The following is a 6159-nucleotide window of genomic DNA, read 5'->3' as shown; positions in this document are numbered from 1 at the left end:
GGACTCTGACCAAAACATATCTTCTCCGGCCCGGCCGCAGGGGGGTGAACTGCTCCGGGGCGGGGGAGCAGGCCCACAGTTGTACTTGGGGTGCAATAACATTTAAGGGAAAAGTGCCAGGAACCTCACTAGCCCTAGGTTTGAGTTCATAGTCTCTGCACTTACGGCGGAAGGTATGGGTCGCTGGCTGCTCAGTCACCTCTCCTCCTGTCAGTTAGGGTTGCTAGGCACCAGGTTTTGGGCCAGGATGCCCAGTTGGAAAGGGATCTTGGAGGCTTCAGTCAGCATAGCTGACCTGGTCGCTGCAGGTTTCATTGGCTGTAGCAGCCGACTCCACATGGCTCCTGGAAACAGCCAGTCTGTCCCACCAGCACCAGGGGGACACCATATGCTGCCCCTCCACATGTCCAAGGCACTGCCCTGAATGCCAGCTCTGCAGCTCCTGTTGGCTGGGAAGCGCAAGATGCAAAGGGCACATAGCTCAGTGCAGGAGCACAGAAGAAATCTGTGTGGAATTTCAGGGATGTAAGATGGTACTTTTACAAATTGAACTTCAGTATTTGTGGGCGAGATGAATCAGACCTTGGATGCAGCCTGAAGTATTGCAGACCCAATGGGAAATTGAAAGTGCAAAACTGCTTTTTTGATTTTAGAACAGTGGTTTTCAACCGGTGGTCTGCAGATTATGTCTGTGAAAGGTTATTATCATAGCACTGTGGCTTTCAAGTTACTGTCTACGGATGCCTGGGGACATCAGTTGCAGACAATGCCTAAGACTTCCAAAGGGATCCACACCGCCATTTGAAAATGTTTAGGAGTTCACAAATGAAAAAGATTGAAAACCGTTGATTTAGAAAATTGCAGATCTGTTTGGGTTGAGTTGCTATCATTGGCCATAGTACAAATGCTTTTTCTATCATTCCAGGCTTTCCACGTTTTGGAGACATAACAATTCCTGTAATGCCAAAAGCAGATTTTTTTCCAAGCTATTGGTGGGATCCATGCAGTTTATGTAATGGAAGTATTCAAACACAGAGACTGATGAGGACATCTACAAGTGGAGTGGGCTGTCAGGTTCCAAGGTGGCCATGGAAAATACACCCTTCCCTGCAATACATCTACCTATCTGGAGTTCCTGCCTCTGGAAAAGTTTGGAGCTATGATCAACCAAGACTTGGTCAGAATTCATGAAGGAATCAATGTGATGCTGTGTTAGCTTCCACATGGTTATCTTGCTATGGCTACTTGCAAACATGCAGAACTCCATAGACTTACCCCAGGGCACATAGCTGGACAAAAGTTCAAACCCCAGTCTGGGAAAAAAGGATTTTATCGCCTACGGTGTGCTTGGACTAACTTTAACTAAAACAGACTAGATTTTTAAACGGAATCAATATCTGCATGCTCTATTCCTTACCCGACTCATTGCCTCCAGGCAGCTTGATAGACCTGTGACTGGTTGCAAAGCAGTGTACTCACTGGCATGGCAACAAAATGACATTGTTTTTAAGAAACAGGAATTGACCAAGCACAAATTTGTACCTGTTCAGCAAAAATGTTTTTAAAGGTGTTCTTTCATAGAATCATAGAACACTAGGACTGGAAGGGACCTCGAGAGGCCATGGAGTCCAGCCCCCTGCCCCAATGGCAGGACCAAGTACTATCTAAACCATCCCTGATAGACATCTATCTAACCTGTTCTTAAATATCTCCAGCGATGGAGATTCCACAACCTACCTTGGCAATTTATTCCACTGTTTGACCACCCTGACAGTTAGGAACTTTTTCCTAATGTCCAACCTAAACCTCCTTTGCTGCAGTTTAAGCCCGTTGCCTCTTGTTCTATCCTCAGAGGCCAAGAAGAACAAGTTCTCTCCTCCCTCCTTATGATTCCCTTTTAGATACCTGAAAACCACTATCATGTCTCCCCTCAATCTTCTCTTTTCCAAACTAAACAAGCCCAATTCTTTCAGCCTTTTTTTCACAGGTCGCATTCTCTAGACCTTTAATCATTCTTGTTGCTCTTTTCTGGACCCTGTCTAGTTTCTCCACATCTTTTTTGAACTGCGGTGCCCAGAACTGGACACAATACTCCAGCTGAGGCCTAACCAGTGCAGAGTAGAGCGGGAGAATGACTTCTCGTGTCTTGTTCACAACACACCTGTTAATGCATCCCAGAATCACGTTTGCTTTTTTTGCAACAGCATCACCCTGTTGACTCATATTTAACTTGTGGTCCACTATGATCCCTAGATCCCTTTCTGCTGTAGTTGTTCCTAGACAGTCTCTCCCCATTCTGTATGTGTGAAACTGATTGTTCCTTCCCAAGTGGAGCACTTTGCATTTGTCCTTATTAAACTTCATCCTGTTTACCTCAGACCATTTCTCCAATTTATCCAGATCATTTTGAATTATGACCCTATCCTCCAAAGCAGTTGCAACCCCTCCCAACTTGGTGTCATCTGCAAACTTAATAAGCATACTTTCTATGCCAATATCTAAATCATTGATGAAGACATTGAACAGAACCGGTCCTAACACAGACCCCTGCGGAACCCCACTTGTTATACTTTTCCAGCAGGATTGAGAACCATTAAGAACTACTCTCTGGGTATGGTTATCCAACCAGTTATGCACCCACCTTATAGTAGCCTCATCTAAATTGTATTTGCCTAGTTTTTTGATAAGAATATCGTGTAAGACTGTATCATATGCTTTACTAAAGTCTAGGTACACCACATCTACCGCTTCTCCCCTATCCACAAGGCTCGTTATCCTATCAAAGAAAGATATCAGATTAGTTTGACAAGATTTATTCTTTACAAACCCATGCTGGCTGTTTCCTATTACCTTACCACCTTCCAAGTGCTTGCAGATAATTTCTTTAATTAGCTGCTCCATTATCTTTCCTGGCACTGAAGTTAACCTGACTGGCCTGTAGTTTCCTGGGTTATTCTTATTCCTCTTTTTATAGATGGGCACTATATTTGCCCTTTTCCAGTCTTCTGGAATCTCTCCTGTCTCTCATGATTTTCCAAAGATGATAAAGGCTCAGATACCTCCTCTATCAGCTCCTTGAGTATTCTAGGGTGCATTTCATCAGGCCCTGGTGACTTGCAGACATCTAATTTTCCTAAGTGATTTTTAACTTGTTCTTTTTTTATTCCAACTTCTAACCCTATCCCTTTCCCACTAGCATTCACTATGTTGGGCATTCCTTCATCAGACTTCTCAGTGAAGACCGAAACAGAGAAGTCATTAAGCATCTCTGCCATTTCCAAGTTCCCTGTTACTGTTTCTCCCTCCTCACTGAGCAATGGCCCTACCCTGTCCCTGGTCTTCTTCTTGTTTCTAATATATTTATAAAAAGCCTTCTTGTTTCCCTTTATGCCTGTAGCTAGTTTGAGCTCATTTTGTGCCATAGCCTTTCTAATCTTTCTCCTGCATTCTTGTGTTGTTTGCCTATATTCATCCTTTGTAATTTTTCCTTGTTTCCATTTTTTGTACAGTTCCTTTTTTATTTTGAGCTCATGCAAGATCTCCTGGTTAAGCCAAGATGGTCTTCTTCCATATTTTCTATCTTTCCTACACAGCAGGATAGCTTGCTTTTGGGCCCTTAATAATGTCCCTTTGAAAAACTGCCAACTCTCCTCAGCTGTTTTTCCCCTCAGTTTTGCTTCCCATGGGACCTTACCTACCAGCTGAGTTTACCAAAATCTGCCCTCCTGAAATCCATTATATCTATTTTGGTGTTTTCTGTTCTACCCTTCCTTAGGATTGTGAACTCTATGATTTCATGATCACTTTCACCCAAGCTGCCTTCCACCTTCAAGTTCTCTACCAATTCCTCCCTATTTGTTAAAATCAAATCTAAAACAGCTTCCCCCCAGTAGCTTTTTCAACCTTTTGGAATAAAAAATTGTCTCCAATACAATCCAAGAACTTACTGGATAGTCTGTGCCCCGCTGTATTTGTTTCCCAACATGTATCTGGATAGTTGAAGTCCCCCATCACCACTAAATCTGGGGCCCTGCTTGACTTTGTTAGTTGTTTAAAAAAAGCCTCATCCACCTCTTCCACCTGGGTAGGCGGCCTGTAGTAGACACCTAGCAGGACATCACCCTTGTTTTTTACCCCTCTTAGTCTAACCCAGAGACTCTCAATACGTCCATCTACTATATCCATCTCCACCTCAATCCAAGTGTGTACATTTTTAATATATAAGGCAACACCTCCCCACTTTCTTCCCTGTCTGTCCTTCCTAAGCAGGCTGTACCCTTCAATACCAACATTCCAGTCATGGTATCTTTAAATGGTATCTTTAAATGTTTGCATTTCCTAGTTGCCATTCTAAACTCCACAAGGGATGAGAGAAGCCACACTTCTGGAGTACAATCCACCATCAAGTGATATACATGCTTCTAGCCAGTTTTAACCTTTGCTTTGATTCATTGGATGAAAATCCTTTACATTACTTCCAGAAATTTCTGGGGTTCAGGGGCAGTGTCTGTCCCCTCTGAATCTGCTGTAAACTCTATGATGGGTTGTTCAGGTTGGGGCTCAAACAGCCACTCTTACTATAGCTGCAGAATATGCTGCTGCTGTTCCTCTTCCAAAGCCTGCTCTAGGACCAGTTCCAGCAAGAGAGTTATTTCACTGTCTTCACTTGGATTGTCCTGTCCTGATGCTGTTTAATCGCCCTTCTGCCCTTGGCCCCCTCCTGGAGCTGTGCCCCCCCTCCTACTTTGGCCCAGGGCCAGGGCAGCTGTCAGTGCTGCTGCTCTTGAACAGTTTTGTATCATCTGCAAATTTTGCCACCTCACTATCTATCCCTTTTGAGATATTTATGAATTTGTTGAACAGGATTGGTCCCAGAACTGACTTCTGAGGGAGACTACTATTTACCTTTCTCATGCTGAAAACTAACCATTTATTGCTACCCTTTGTTTCCTATCTTTTAACCTGTTAGCTACCAGTCCATGAGAAGACCTTCCTTCTCAGCCCATGATCACTTACTTTGCTTAAGAGTGTTTGGTGAGGGATCTTGTCAAAGGCTGGATCATGACTTGACTCAGGCGTAGGCCCTGCAGCCTTGCAGGCATGGGTGGCATGTGGGGGATACACAAGGGGTCTCAGGAGGGGCTTGCTAGCACCTGGTAGGGGGCAGGGAACTAGTGGTCTGGAGGACCAGCAGCAGGAGTCCATGCTGCCTCCCCAGCCCCCACACTCACCAGCAGCAGGGAGGGGGTGAAGCACAGCAAGACAATCCCAGATTGCACTGCTCTCCAGCTGCGCCACTCTGGAGGAGGGGGCATGATCGGCCCCCAACTCTCCAGACATGGAGCAATGCAGCATGGCTGGAAGGCAGTACAAGCTGGGGCTGCCTTGCTGTATTTTCCCCCTCCATGGTGCTTGTGAGCAAGGGACCAGGGAGCACAGACTTCTGCTGCCAGTGATGGCCCTCCAGCCTCACTAGTTCCCTGGGATGCCTTGGGAGAGGCAGGGCAGGGTCAGAGAGGGATTGTTCTAGCACTTCCATGGGCTGGCGGGGGGTGGGTGGGCAGTATGTGGCTTGTGCCGCCTCTGATCTTCCCCTCACCTGTTGCTTCTGCTTGTAGGATTCAGACACCCAGGGGCTAAGCCTTAGATTAGTGTGAGTTGAGTGTGGCCAGAAGGAGGGTTAGGCTTCAGCCTGCATCTGAGTTTACACTGAAGGATAGACTTACCAATGAGTCAATACTGGTCAGTACAATAGCATGATACAGGGTGGCTTCAGCACACCAACAGCCTAACTCTTATTTGTTTTTTGTAAATCGCAAAGCAAAAAGAAGGTATGGAAGGAGAATAGTCTGTTAGTTTTTAAATTGTTTATGGGGACTTCCTCTCAAACATGAGGTACAGCAGCATGGCAGAAAGGGACAAGATGTTTGTTTGAAAATGCTGCCATCATGTTACCCACAAGTTTTAGACTTGGCGCTCATTCAGTAATGAGTAAGATGTCTTCACGTCACGCTCCTATTTGTGTGTCCGTTGACGGCTGATCAGCAAGATGAAGCCGCAGATCTCATCACAGAAAGGGCAGGTGTCGGTAGCTGTTGGAGGGGCACAGGGCAATTTTTCATGCTCTTTTCTTCTTCTCCACCTCTCCTTGTCTGCACT

Source organism: Carettochelys insculpta, chromosome 3 (assembly GCF_033958435.1).
Source record: "Carettochelys insculpta isolate YL-2023 chromosome 3, ASM3395843v1, whole genome shotgun sequence".
In the NCBI taxonomy this organism is placed as follows: domain Eukaryota; kingdom Metazoa; phylum Chordata; order Testudines; family Carettochelyidae; genus Carettochelys; species Carettochelys insculpta.
The sequence above is the reverse complement of the archived record's forward strand: the minus strand, read 5'-3'. Positions refer to the sequence as shown.